Source organism: Rhincodon typus, chromosome 2 (assembly GCF_021869965.1).
Source record: "Rhincodon typus isolate 14 chromosome 2, sRhiTyp1.1, whole genome shotgun sequence".
NCBI lineage: Eukaryota > Metazoa > Chordata > Chondrichthyes > Orectolobiformes > Rhincodontidae > Rhincodon > Rhincodon typus.
In genome coordinates this window covers 20,496,508-20,507,503 of record NC_063333.1, presented here as the reverse complement: position 1 = coordinate 20,507,503, position 10,996 = coordinate 20,496,508, and the positions used below count along the sequence as shown (strand labels likewise).

General features: G+C 39.5%; 1 long non-coding RNA gene across 2 annotated transcripts; it reads left to right on the top strand.

Moving 5' to 3' along the window:
* On the top strand, window positions 1-8,529 carry LOC125485283. Of its 2 annotated transcripts, XR_007264013.1 has the most exons (4): window positions 1-277; window positions 4,369-4,438; window positions 6,371-6,476; window positions 7,714-8,484. It is a non-coding gene; the product is annotated as an uncharacterized LOC125485283 (long non-coding RNA). The 2 variants fall into 2 exon arrangements; XR_007264008.1 differs by lacking the exon at window positions 4,369-4,438 and having other exon boundaries at window positions 7,714-8,529.
* The last annotated feature ends 2,467 nt before the right edge of the window (window positions 8,530-10,996 follow it).

Here is a 10,996-nt window from a genome sequence, read left to right as displayed (position 1 = left end):
AGGAGGTGTGAGGAGGGCTCAGTCTGGCTGCCGGCTCACTGCGAGCTCGGCGTACCCACGGGGGAGCCGGACATCGCCGCTTCCTTTCATCCATCACACCTTCCCTCTCCCTCTCATCTCTCGCCCACACCACATCGCACCCCCCCACAACCCCACCCTGGAATGGATTGTTAGTGCCAGTGCAATGGATGAAGAATGATGGAATTGTTCCATACCATCCTGCTGCTCCTATCGCTTTTCCACAGCCACTTGATCACGAGCGCCGACAGGAAATTCGGTGAGTTTGATCGGGTGGTGTTGATTGAATAACACAGTAATTTATGTGGAATAACGAGAGCTTTTCTTTTTGTGTTCGGTGCGGGTGCATCAGGTGGCGCAAGAGGCGGACGGTTCTCCTTTGGTTATCAGGGCTACTCAGATGCGACAGAATTACAAGGTTGCAAGAGAAAGGATAAGCCTGCGATGAATCTCCTTGAATAACGGGGTTGGGGGGGTGTTGATCAGAGTTAAATTTCCAGCCACTTGCTGTGTTTTGTAAACCACCAGGTGTACAGAGCTAATGATGTCTGAAGATACTTGTCACTGTTCGGCAAACGGCGGGAGCAGAGATGTGCTGTTTTTTTAATGTTAGTGCTATTTAAACTTGAAAGGTGCCCAGGATCAGTCACACACCCCCCTCCAAAAAAAACTTTCACGTTTGGAAGATTGAAGTTTCAACCCCACCCCAAAAACAAACTGTGTGACAAATCATTACAAATACTTCTCGTAGTCTGACTTAATATTCGCCCATTCACCTTTTTCCCTTTGCGAGTAGAATTGATTGCGTGGTGATTTATTTTATACTCGATGTTTTCTGGTACCTAGTCCGATGCACACAGTTCGCTGTCGCTGGATGTGACAAGATTATTTTACCTGGGGGATTATGAAAGTTGTAGCCAGTCGTAGAGATGTGAAAGGGAGAGCAGTGTTTAATGTTGGATCATCCTCCGCAGATTTTGATCGAAATAGCCAGATCCGAGTGAGAGAGTCGAAAACTCCTCATTCAAGCACAACAATCCCCATAATATCCATCATACACACGGTGACAGTGAATTGGGGGCAAACTGTGTTCATAACGGACTTACTGTACAGTTGTCAGGGCATGGATGTGAATCTATTTATTTGAAATTTGCACATTTTCTTCGATGTGATAGTGCACTAATTGCATGAAGATCCCGATCTCGGGTCTGGAGAGGTTCGGCTCGTCACAAGCCTTACAAGTTTAACAGCCAAATGAGATGTTATCTTATTCCGACAGATGGGAACAATTGGCCTTCATATTATGTTATGTTAAAAGCCTGATGTGTGCCTAAGGTATTGGACAAAAGGCAAATAAACTCTTAACCGCGAAGGTTTGTTTGAAGGATCCGTGTGTTGACTATGACCAGCAAACACCAAATTGTGTTTGCATTTTAGTGTTGTTAACGGTTAAAGAGTTCTGTGTTAATGCAGCAAGTGTGTTTTAAACCTAACTTAAGACAGATCTTGACGCACAACAAAAAAAACATTTGTCCGATGGCCTTTTTGATTCTTTACGTTTTTATATTTGCAAAATACATATTCACTACATAGTGAGAACGTGGTTCATTGGAGGTTCTGGATCTTGCTTCTTTATCTCTTGGTGTCTCTGGAATGATTTATTAACATATTTAAATGAATGTAAACGTTATGGTTAGATGCCGTATGTTACTCTGAACTTCTTCAATCATTCTTTCTTTTGGGGTCGTTTTGCTAATGTCCATTTGTATTATGTTGCATTGAATCTCTGAGGGCTGGCTTGCTACTCAGTGTCCATAAGTTGATGTTTGCAAATAACTACTGATCTGAATTTCAGTTCAGATGGAGGAGAAGTAATAACATCCAGCTTAAGATAATGTGATTTTACTGAGCTGCTTTGTTTAATCATTTATTCTTGCATTGCACCAGAAATGTACACTTAACTGGAATCGAGTCCTGTACTTAGAAATCACATGAATCCGGGTGGGTAGGACATGTGGTGAGATGGGATGGAGTTCAAGATAGGGATCATGTGTGGTGTTGGTTGTGGCCAGTAGCCAAAGTAAGAACCAACTTTTCAATGAGGTCTCACTGCTGAAGGTAAATGAGGGTGCGTTTAGTTATCAGACCCTCCTAGTGTGTCAAATAAAGGTAAATATTAGTATTGTATGTGTAAGAGAGGTCTTTGGTTTTGTGTATAGTCAAACTTCAATGTTTTGTGTTTGCTTGATATGCAACTGCGCAGAACTGAACTGCTTTGTGGCAATGTATATATAAAAAGTTTTTTATGACAAAAGTATATTTTTGAATTAAAAATAAAATTTGCTACTCCATCAACGATCAACAAAATCCAGTCTGGTGCAGTTGCCCTTCCTACCTACTCCTGTTAGATTTCCCCCAGTTTCTGCGCTTCATAGAGATTCTTTTGGAATTTTATATGGAACACACCTGTAATCCCTCTAGGACTGATACTTGCTGAGAGCAAGCATTTGGGCATTATGTGCTAAATTTATTGTCCAAAGTAGAGGGGCAAATTGCAGTCACTTCTACAAGGATCAGTTTGTTTTTGGAAAAGAGGCCAACTTTTCTTTAAGAAATTAACCTTCATCTCAGTTTGGTCTCCTTTGTTGTGTCACTACAGATGTAAAAGTGTTTGCCTTTGAATGTTTAAAGAGTGCCATCCACAGGCATTGAGAAGTGGGTCAAAGTATCAGATGGGAACCTTTCCTCTTTGTGCGTGTTGTTGCAGAATATCTACCCATTGTTCTCTTGTGCGAGTTGCCACCAATTTCTTATTTCTTTTTATGATTTATGTTAGCGGTACTTTTAGTTGAGCACTATGTAGTTGACGTTGGGAGTCAAGCCAGTATCATAAATAAAAATGCAGGAGATCTGCTAGTTTGTGTTAAAAGTCTTTTCATAGGGAACACATGTCCTGGCCGCACTTAATTCTTGTAACATTTCTCTCTCACACTTAGCACTCAATTGTTAAATGACAGCATGTCTCCAACATACAGCATGGATCACCAGTGGAGACCAGACAGTACACCCTTACAGACCAGAGCACCTTTTGCTGCAATTCTGTATCAGATTCTAGGCCTAACGATAATCTGCCATAGAAATATTCATAATTGCTCTTCTTCAGAGGTTTCTTAACGACCTGGTGTCTTTGTATTAAATTTATAATGATAACCACAGTGCCTTAAAGTGAACATCAGTGATTCCAAACAAGGGGTCATCTAACAGTGTTCCACAGGTTCACTGTCAAACAAAACAAAGAAGCACTCCTCATAACTTAGCTGTATATAGTATCACATCAGGTTTGCTTTCCACAGAATAGGGTTGATTTTATCTTCTTGAAATAGATATTAAAGGTGTGTTAATAGCCTCACAACGGGGCAGGTCAAGCCCCTGCTTCATTAAAGCTGACAATTGACTCTCAACAACCAGTCCTTCCCTGCATAGGCTGGAGGCTGTTTTATTATGTATTTTAATCTTGATATGGCTGGAGCTCAAGTTCCACGCCCTCCGACCAATCAATTTCAGAATTGAAAAGGATGTGAAAACATAATAAGGCCTGAAAATCATGAGGGGCATGGAAAGCCAAGGTCTTTTCCCCAGACTAGAGGGGTCCAAAACTAGAGGGCATGCGGTAGGTTTAAAATGAGAGCGGAAAGCTTTAAAAGGGACTTGAGGGGCAACTTTTTCGCACAGAGGGTGGTACATGTGTGGAGCAAGCTGCCAGAGGAGGTGTTGGAGGCAGGTACAATTACAACATTTAAAAGACATCTGGGTGGGTATATGATTAAGAAGCATTTAGAGGGATATGAATCAAATGCTGGCAAATGGGACTAGATTAATTTAGGATATCTGGCCGGCATGGACAAGTTGGACTGAAGGGTCTGTTTCAGTGCTATATAACTCTATGACTGTATAAACTTTAAAATATTTTAGTGGAGCAGTTTGGGGTTTGACCAACCCATCTTTCATTGATCTTGATAGCCCTTTCCCTATCAGACTTCCTTGGTCTGTCCAGTGTTGAGTTTGTCTAAATTTGGAGAATTTACTTATGATGCCTGATTGATACTCGGTCTCACCAGTTCCATTTAGAGAAGCTGTGCTCTAAAAAGAGCTCTAACCTTTTACTTCAGGAATGGTTATTCTGCTGGTTGATCACCCAAAATATAATTACCATTGATTCCAGTGGGTTTTTTTGGGGTGTGGGGGCTGGGGTAGGGAGAAATTCAGAACAAGGATGCATAGTCTTAAAATTAAAGTTGTTCAGTGGTGGTTCCAGGAAGGAACTAATATCTGCACCATCCTTTTTTTCAGAATCCACTGCATCATTGGCATCATTTAGAAAGTATTTTATTGCCTCTACAGCACTTTGGAACTTCCTGAGGTAGTGAAATACATCATATAAATGCAAGATCTTTGTGTCTGGACATTTGGCAAAATCATTAGCGGCAGCTGTTGATCTTCTTGAGAAATATGTAAATGTATTGAAATGTAAGAATTTTTAAAGCCAATCAGAGTACTCTTGGTTTGTTTAAGTATTGTGAGAGCAGGTTCAGACTTCATATGATCAATTGCTGAATATCTGGCCTTGCTTCCCACTTTAACGAAAATCACTGGGAACATTTACAAAAAATAATTTGGCTTGGTTCCTTTCAAGCTCCTGAGAAGTTACGATATGACATTTCAGAAACACTGTCCAATCTTATCCAGAAATTAATCAAAGCAGATCTGTAAGAAGGACAGGGATATTGATGGCATTGATAGTTTTGTGTGCTTTTCTCTTCAAATTCTAAAAAAATACCTGACAGTATTCCACTGTATATTATGCTATGAGTCATATTAGAATCCAATGGTTAACACTTTAGGATTATACCTGCTGAACATCAAGTCTGTTTTTTAGTTTTGTTGTGTTTTACTCTGGAAATCCATTTGGTGAAGGGTATGTGGAACGAATCTTCACTTAGCCTTATTTCTTTACAGACTTAATCATTACAAGCACATGCCTCCTAAATCAATCACAACACAGTTTCAATAGTCTCTCTTTACCCTTTTGATCAAACTAAAAACAAGTTAACTAATCAACAGTCTCTGAAAGGATTACTGTAACTGAAACTCAAGGGAAATGTCAGGCTATAATATTGTTCACAGCTGATTATGCACTCCAGCACATATAGCTCCCACCAGTTACTGATGTTTTGAAGTGTACCAATGGATACACAAAGCACAGAAACAGACCATTTGGTCTAACTAGCCCACATTCGTAAACCAAACTACTTCCCCCTGCCTGCATTTGACCCATGTCCCTCCAAACCTTTGCTATTCATGTACTTACAAATGTCTTTTAAATGTTGTGGCTGTACCTGCATCCACCACGTCCCCTGGCAGTTCATTGCACATAGGAACCACTGTGTATTAAAAAAATGTTGCCCCTCGTCCTTTTTAAATCGTTCTCCTTTCATCTTAAAAATATGCCCTTTACTTTTGAACTTCCCCACCCTAAGAAAAAGACCCTTGCTATTCACCTTATCTATGCCCCACTTTAGCTATAAACCTATAAGATCACCCCTCAAACTGCTACGCTCCAGTGAAAAATGTCCCAGTCCATTTTTATAACTCAAACCCTTCATTCCTGGCAACATCCTGGTAAATCATTTATGAACTCTCTCCAATTTAATAATGTCCTCCTTATAGTATGGCGACCAAAACAGTACACAATACTTGGTATAGACCAGACTAAACCTCATCAAAATATATTAAGAATATAGTCTAGCCCCAAACTTTTTATTTTCGAGGTAAGTTTAGGGTGTTGCATTCCAGGTGCAATTCAATTGGTCAAACTACTCGACTTTAAGTAAAATGCATTTTATTTTCTCTGTATTTTAACTGTAGTGTAAAAATAAAGGAATTGACCTCATTTAATAATTGAAATGCGTAACAAAATACTATATATTAAAAATTACTAATTAACTGCTCCAATATGGTAACATCCCATAAACACACCCCTGGCAAAGGTGAATTTGGTAAAATAGACTGTTTGATATGCAATTCTAGAAGTAGGAAGAAAATCCCAGCTTTTAACTGTAACAGAGAGAGGAATAAGAGTTTCCACATCTAGCTTCAGGACCTCAACAACTGCAGAAAGCTAAGTTTAAAAATCCTGGTTCTGTGGGAGTTTGACCCCACCCGTTCAGGCTGCTTCTTTTGTTCTAACTTTTTTTAAGAAAAGAAACCCAAGGCCTTACAAGCTGTTTACTTACTAACTTTGAACAGACTGTTTAATACTACTGTCTTAACCTTTCTTCATTAAAAAAAAAAGGACAAAATACACCTATTAAAGCCATGGTATCATCAGACAGTCCAGAAGAGGCCGAACCAAAGTCCTGTACAAACTCAACTTGATGTCTCAACTTCTGTACACAAAGGTATGAGCAATGAAGGAAGTGTGCTAAACACCTTCTTAATTACCCTGTCTACATGTGACGCAAATTTCGAAGAATTATGTCCCTGAACCCCTAAGTCTGTCTGTTCTACAACCGTCCCCTGGGTCCTATCATTAATTGTATAAGTCCTGCCCTTGATTGTTTTACCAAAATGCAATACATTGTATTTATTCAAATTAAACTCCATCTGCCACCCCTCAGTCCATTAACCCAATTGATCAAGATCTCATTGTAATCTTAGATAACCTTCTTCACTGTCCATCCTACCACCAATTTTAGTGTCACCCATAAACTTTCTAACTATGCCTCTTAAATTCTCATCCAAATCATTTACATAAATGACAAGCAAAAATGGACCTAGTACTGATCCCTGTGGAACATCACTGGTCACAGGCCTCCAGCTGAAAAAACAACCCTCCACCACCATCCTCTGTCATCTACTGTCAAGACAATTTTGTATCCAGTTGGTAAGCTCACTCTGAATCCCATGTGATCTAACTTTACTGACAAGTCTACCATGTGGAAGCTTGTCAAAGGCTTTACTAAAGTCCATGTAAACAACATCTATTGCACTGCCCTGATCAATCTTTTTGGTTACTTCCTCAAAAAACAGTCAAATTTGTGAGACATGATTTCCCTTACACAAAACAGTGCTGACTATCCCTAATCAGTCCTTGCCTCTCCAAATGAATGTAAATCCTATCTTTCAGAATAACCTCCAACCACATACCCTCCACCGATATCAGACTCACAGGTCTACAGTTCCCAGGCTTCTCTTAACAGCCCCTATTAAATAAAGTCGCAACATTAACCACCTTCCAGTCCTGTGACACCTTGCTCACGGTTATAGATGATACAGGTACATGCTTTCTTGCTAAGGACACATGGTCACAAATGTTATCACAGAAGAGGGTCAGCAGTCGAGTGGAATAAACAATGATGGAAACTATATTTTGCAAGTGCTGGACATCTGAAACCAACACTGAGAATGCTGAAGAAACCCAGCAGATCTGGCAGCACCTGTGGAAGGAAATAATGTTTCAGATCTAGTATGACTGTTCTTCAGAACCCTGAAGTGGGAGTAGCCTCTTCAAATAGTTGAAAAGGTGCTGAATCCTAAATGTCTCTTTACATGTGCTCAAGCATGCAAAGAAATACAAATCTTATACAGTTAACTAATTAATCATACAATTAATGCATTCCTCTTTAACTAATTCAGGCACAAGAATTTAAAGTGAAACGTGCTAATCACCTACAAAGATTGCTGTTGGCAGCTACAAGTACATGTATCAGAATTGTGGCTGGTGACAGCTATTCCAATCCTAGTGGAGGCCAAGCAGAATTACAACCATCCATGAAATGGCAAGCATACTTTTGAATTGTTTCAAAATACTTCAATGCATACAGTTTGATCAAATTCTTGAATTTTATTGTATAACCTGATTAAAGTGTGTCAGATATTTGTTTGTCAAATAACAAGGCTTTGAAAGGAAATTACAGATGTGAGTTAATGAAACATATATAAATGGTAAAGAAATAAAACAGTTGGAACTTGACAGCTTGCTTGGGTTAATTTGCTAATATTATTAATGCAACAGATAAAAAAATCGCTTCAGCACAATGAATTATTTTTGTAAAACTGCATGCTTTGATTCATTGCATGCCACTCTAATGTGAGAGTGTTCATAATGATACATAATAAATATTGTTCACAGCAAATGTGTCTTCATATATGCCTGGTGACCAGATAACAACGCAGCCATGAATGATACTTCAATATCCAGTCAATGGTGATTGCATAGTTCTGCCTTAATGGAGCGAGGGACTTTTCCCATCCTTTTCATGTGTTTTGTATGGTCTGCATGAATTAAGAAAAACATATTTTATATTTCCTGTATTGTATACATTATGTGTATAGTTAGACTTTTGGTTCCTAAGAAATTGGTAAAGTAAGTATGAGCATTAAAGTGGCATATCATTTATTTCCAAATGGCAATCATTTTTTTATATTGTAATAAACAAAGTTACCCCACAATTCTACTCTCTAATTAAAGAGCCAGTTGGTGGTGGTTTAACCTGAGGGTCTTTATGCATCTGGCAAGGGCCAAGGTACAATCTACATGGTAACATCAACTGTTATGGGAATTGAACCCAAACTGTTAACACCACCCTGTGACACAAACCTGCAGTTCAGCCAACTGAGCTAAGGAGATTGGATATATTCCAGCTTCAGTTAAAGTCTGAAATGGGAAAATTGAAGACAGTTTCAGTCAAAAAAACGGATTTTTTGAAACTTTATACCTCACCTGTTCCTTAAAATTATTATTTAGTCCCATATTTCCTGATTGATGAAATCCTTTTCTACCTCAAAGTAAGAAATAAAGACGTATTGTTTTACATAACCATCTCAAAGTGCTTTAGAGGCACTGAAGTACTTTTGAAATGTGTATGAGATACAGAAGCCAATTTTCACAAATCATTCTGCCACAAATAGTATTGAGAAATGAATAATGGTCAGGATATCAATGTTAACTCACCTGCTTTTTTTCTTTGATGTAGTCCAATAGATATTCTACATCCACCTTGAGAGGCAGATAGGGCCTCTGATTAATGTCCCTTCTGAATGACAGCACCTCAGACACAACAACAATCCCTCACCTGAGTCAGTTTTAATTTTTTTTGGTAAGTCCTGGGGTGGGACTTGAACCTGTACCTTGCAAGTGAGAGCCAAGAGTACCACTAGCTATTTGCTGGAGTATGTAATGCTTTACTGCAATGAGTAGACAAGGCAGAGACAATGGTGTCTTTGAGGAAAGAGTGGAAAAGTATTTTCAGGAGATACTGATCTGTGGTGCATAAACAGAGCACTGGGATCTATTTTGGCTTGTTCTGGTAGGCAGCGATCAAAAACCTTGATCTTCAGTGAGCCACTGTCATTTTATTGATCCAGGTTCCCAGAGCATTACCTGAATTAATAGCCTAGTAATAATGCCACTAGTCCATTGTCACACTTGGAAGAATACTGTGCATAGATGATCAGTTTTATATATTGACTGTGGGATGGACATTGGTTAATATACTGGGAGTATTTGCATACTCTATTCTTAGAGTTTGCTGTGGGTTCTTTGATGATACCTGAGATGGTGCAGCATTTGTCCACTGTTGTACTGAAGTGCCACCTCGGATTACTTGCTGGAGTTTACCGTAAACATGTGAGGGTGCTATTATTGAGCCACAGCTGCCAAGCTAAGTTCCAAGAGGAAAATAAACCAACCCAAAATGAGAGAAACTAGTTAAACGTGGCTGGCCAAAGCATCTTTAGATTTATCGCTGCTGTGTTTTTAATGTTTCCTGTCCTTTAGCAACCTTCAGGCATTCATTTAAAAATAGAAAATCAAGCATCCTGTATGACAGAGCTATGGAAACTGTTGTGCAAGGCTGATATCATAAAGTGAAGTGTCTGCTTGTTTAGAATGAGCTAATGGCAATTGTTTTATTTGTTCATGGAATGTGCGTTTCACTGCTTGAGTAAGTACTTATTGCCCATCCCGAATTGCCCAGAGGCTACTAAGAGTCAGTTACATTCCTGTGTGTCAAATGCAGACTAGACTGGGTAAGAGTGGCAGATTTCCTTCTCTAATGAAGATGACTGGAGCAGATGGATTTTCCCTTATGACAGTTATAGTGGTTGTCACTAGGCTAGTTTTTTTATCCCAGATTTGTACCCCATTCACCATGTGGGATTCAAAACTATGTGCTCAGAACACCAGCCTGAGTTTATGGAATACTAGACCAGGGACATTACACACTGGCAGATGTGCTGAGTTGCAAACGTTCATGCACTTGCAATGAATTGGGTGGTTATGCTGGTGGCTACAAGATAGTTGATTACGATGGGGGTGGGGGTATGTCACTTCTGTATTGGACATGATCAGTTGTGCCTTTAGACACCAGTTTGTGAATGGCGGTCTCTTCTGAGGCTGGTACAGGTGAATAGTGTTGGCCGGAGGTCGACTAATACTTTGTTCTTCTGATGGATTTTCTTTTCTGCCATCTGGTCATTTCTTTTGTCCCCTGCTTTTTCTATGCCCTTCCTGACTGCTTGTCTCCAGGCTCTCAGTGTGCAGCAGCAATGAATCTGAACCTGGTCACCATCAAGTCTCTCTTGCAGTCAACCTTGTAAACAAACACATACACCTGGTGCATTCGGCCTGGAAGGTGCACGTAAGAAAATCAAGTCTACCACAGCAAATTATTCTGCAATAAATAAAGCGCCAATAATTATATTTCTAGACACCTTTATTATTAGCACAGATACGTCTTGCTGAAGCTGTCTGCTGGCCAGATGCCATTTTCCCTATTATATTCTGTAATGTTTATTACGACACAGATAGCATTCAAGCCATGAAAGAAATGAGGGGACCTTATTGCAGTATGTGTGACATTAAATACACCGCAAAGGTCAATGTGCAGCACTACTTTCATGCTCCATTAAAATAGAG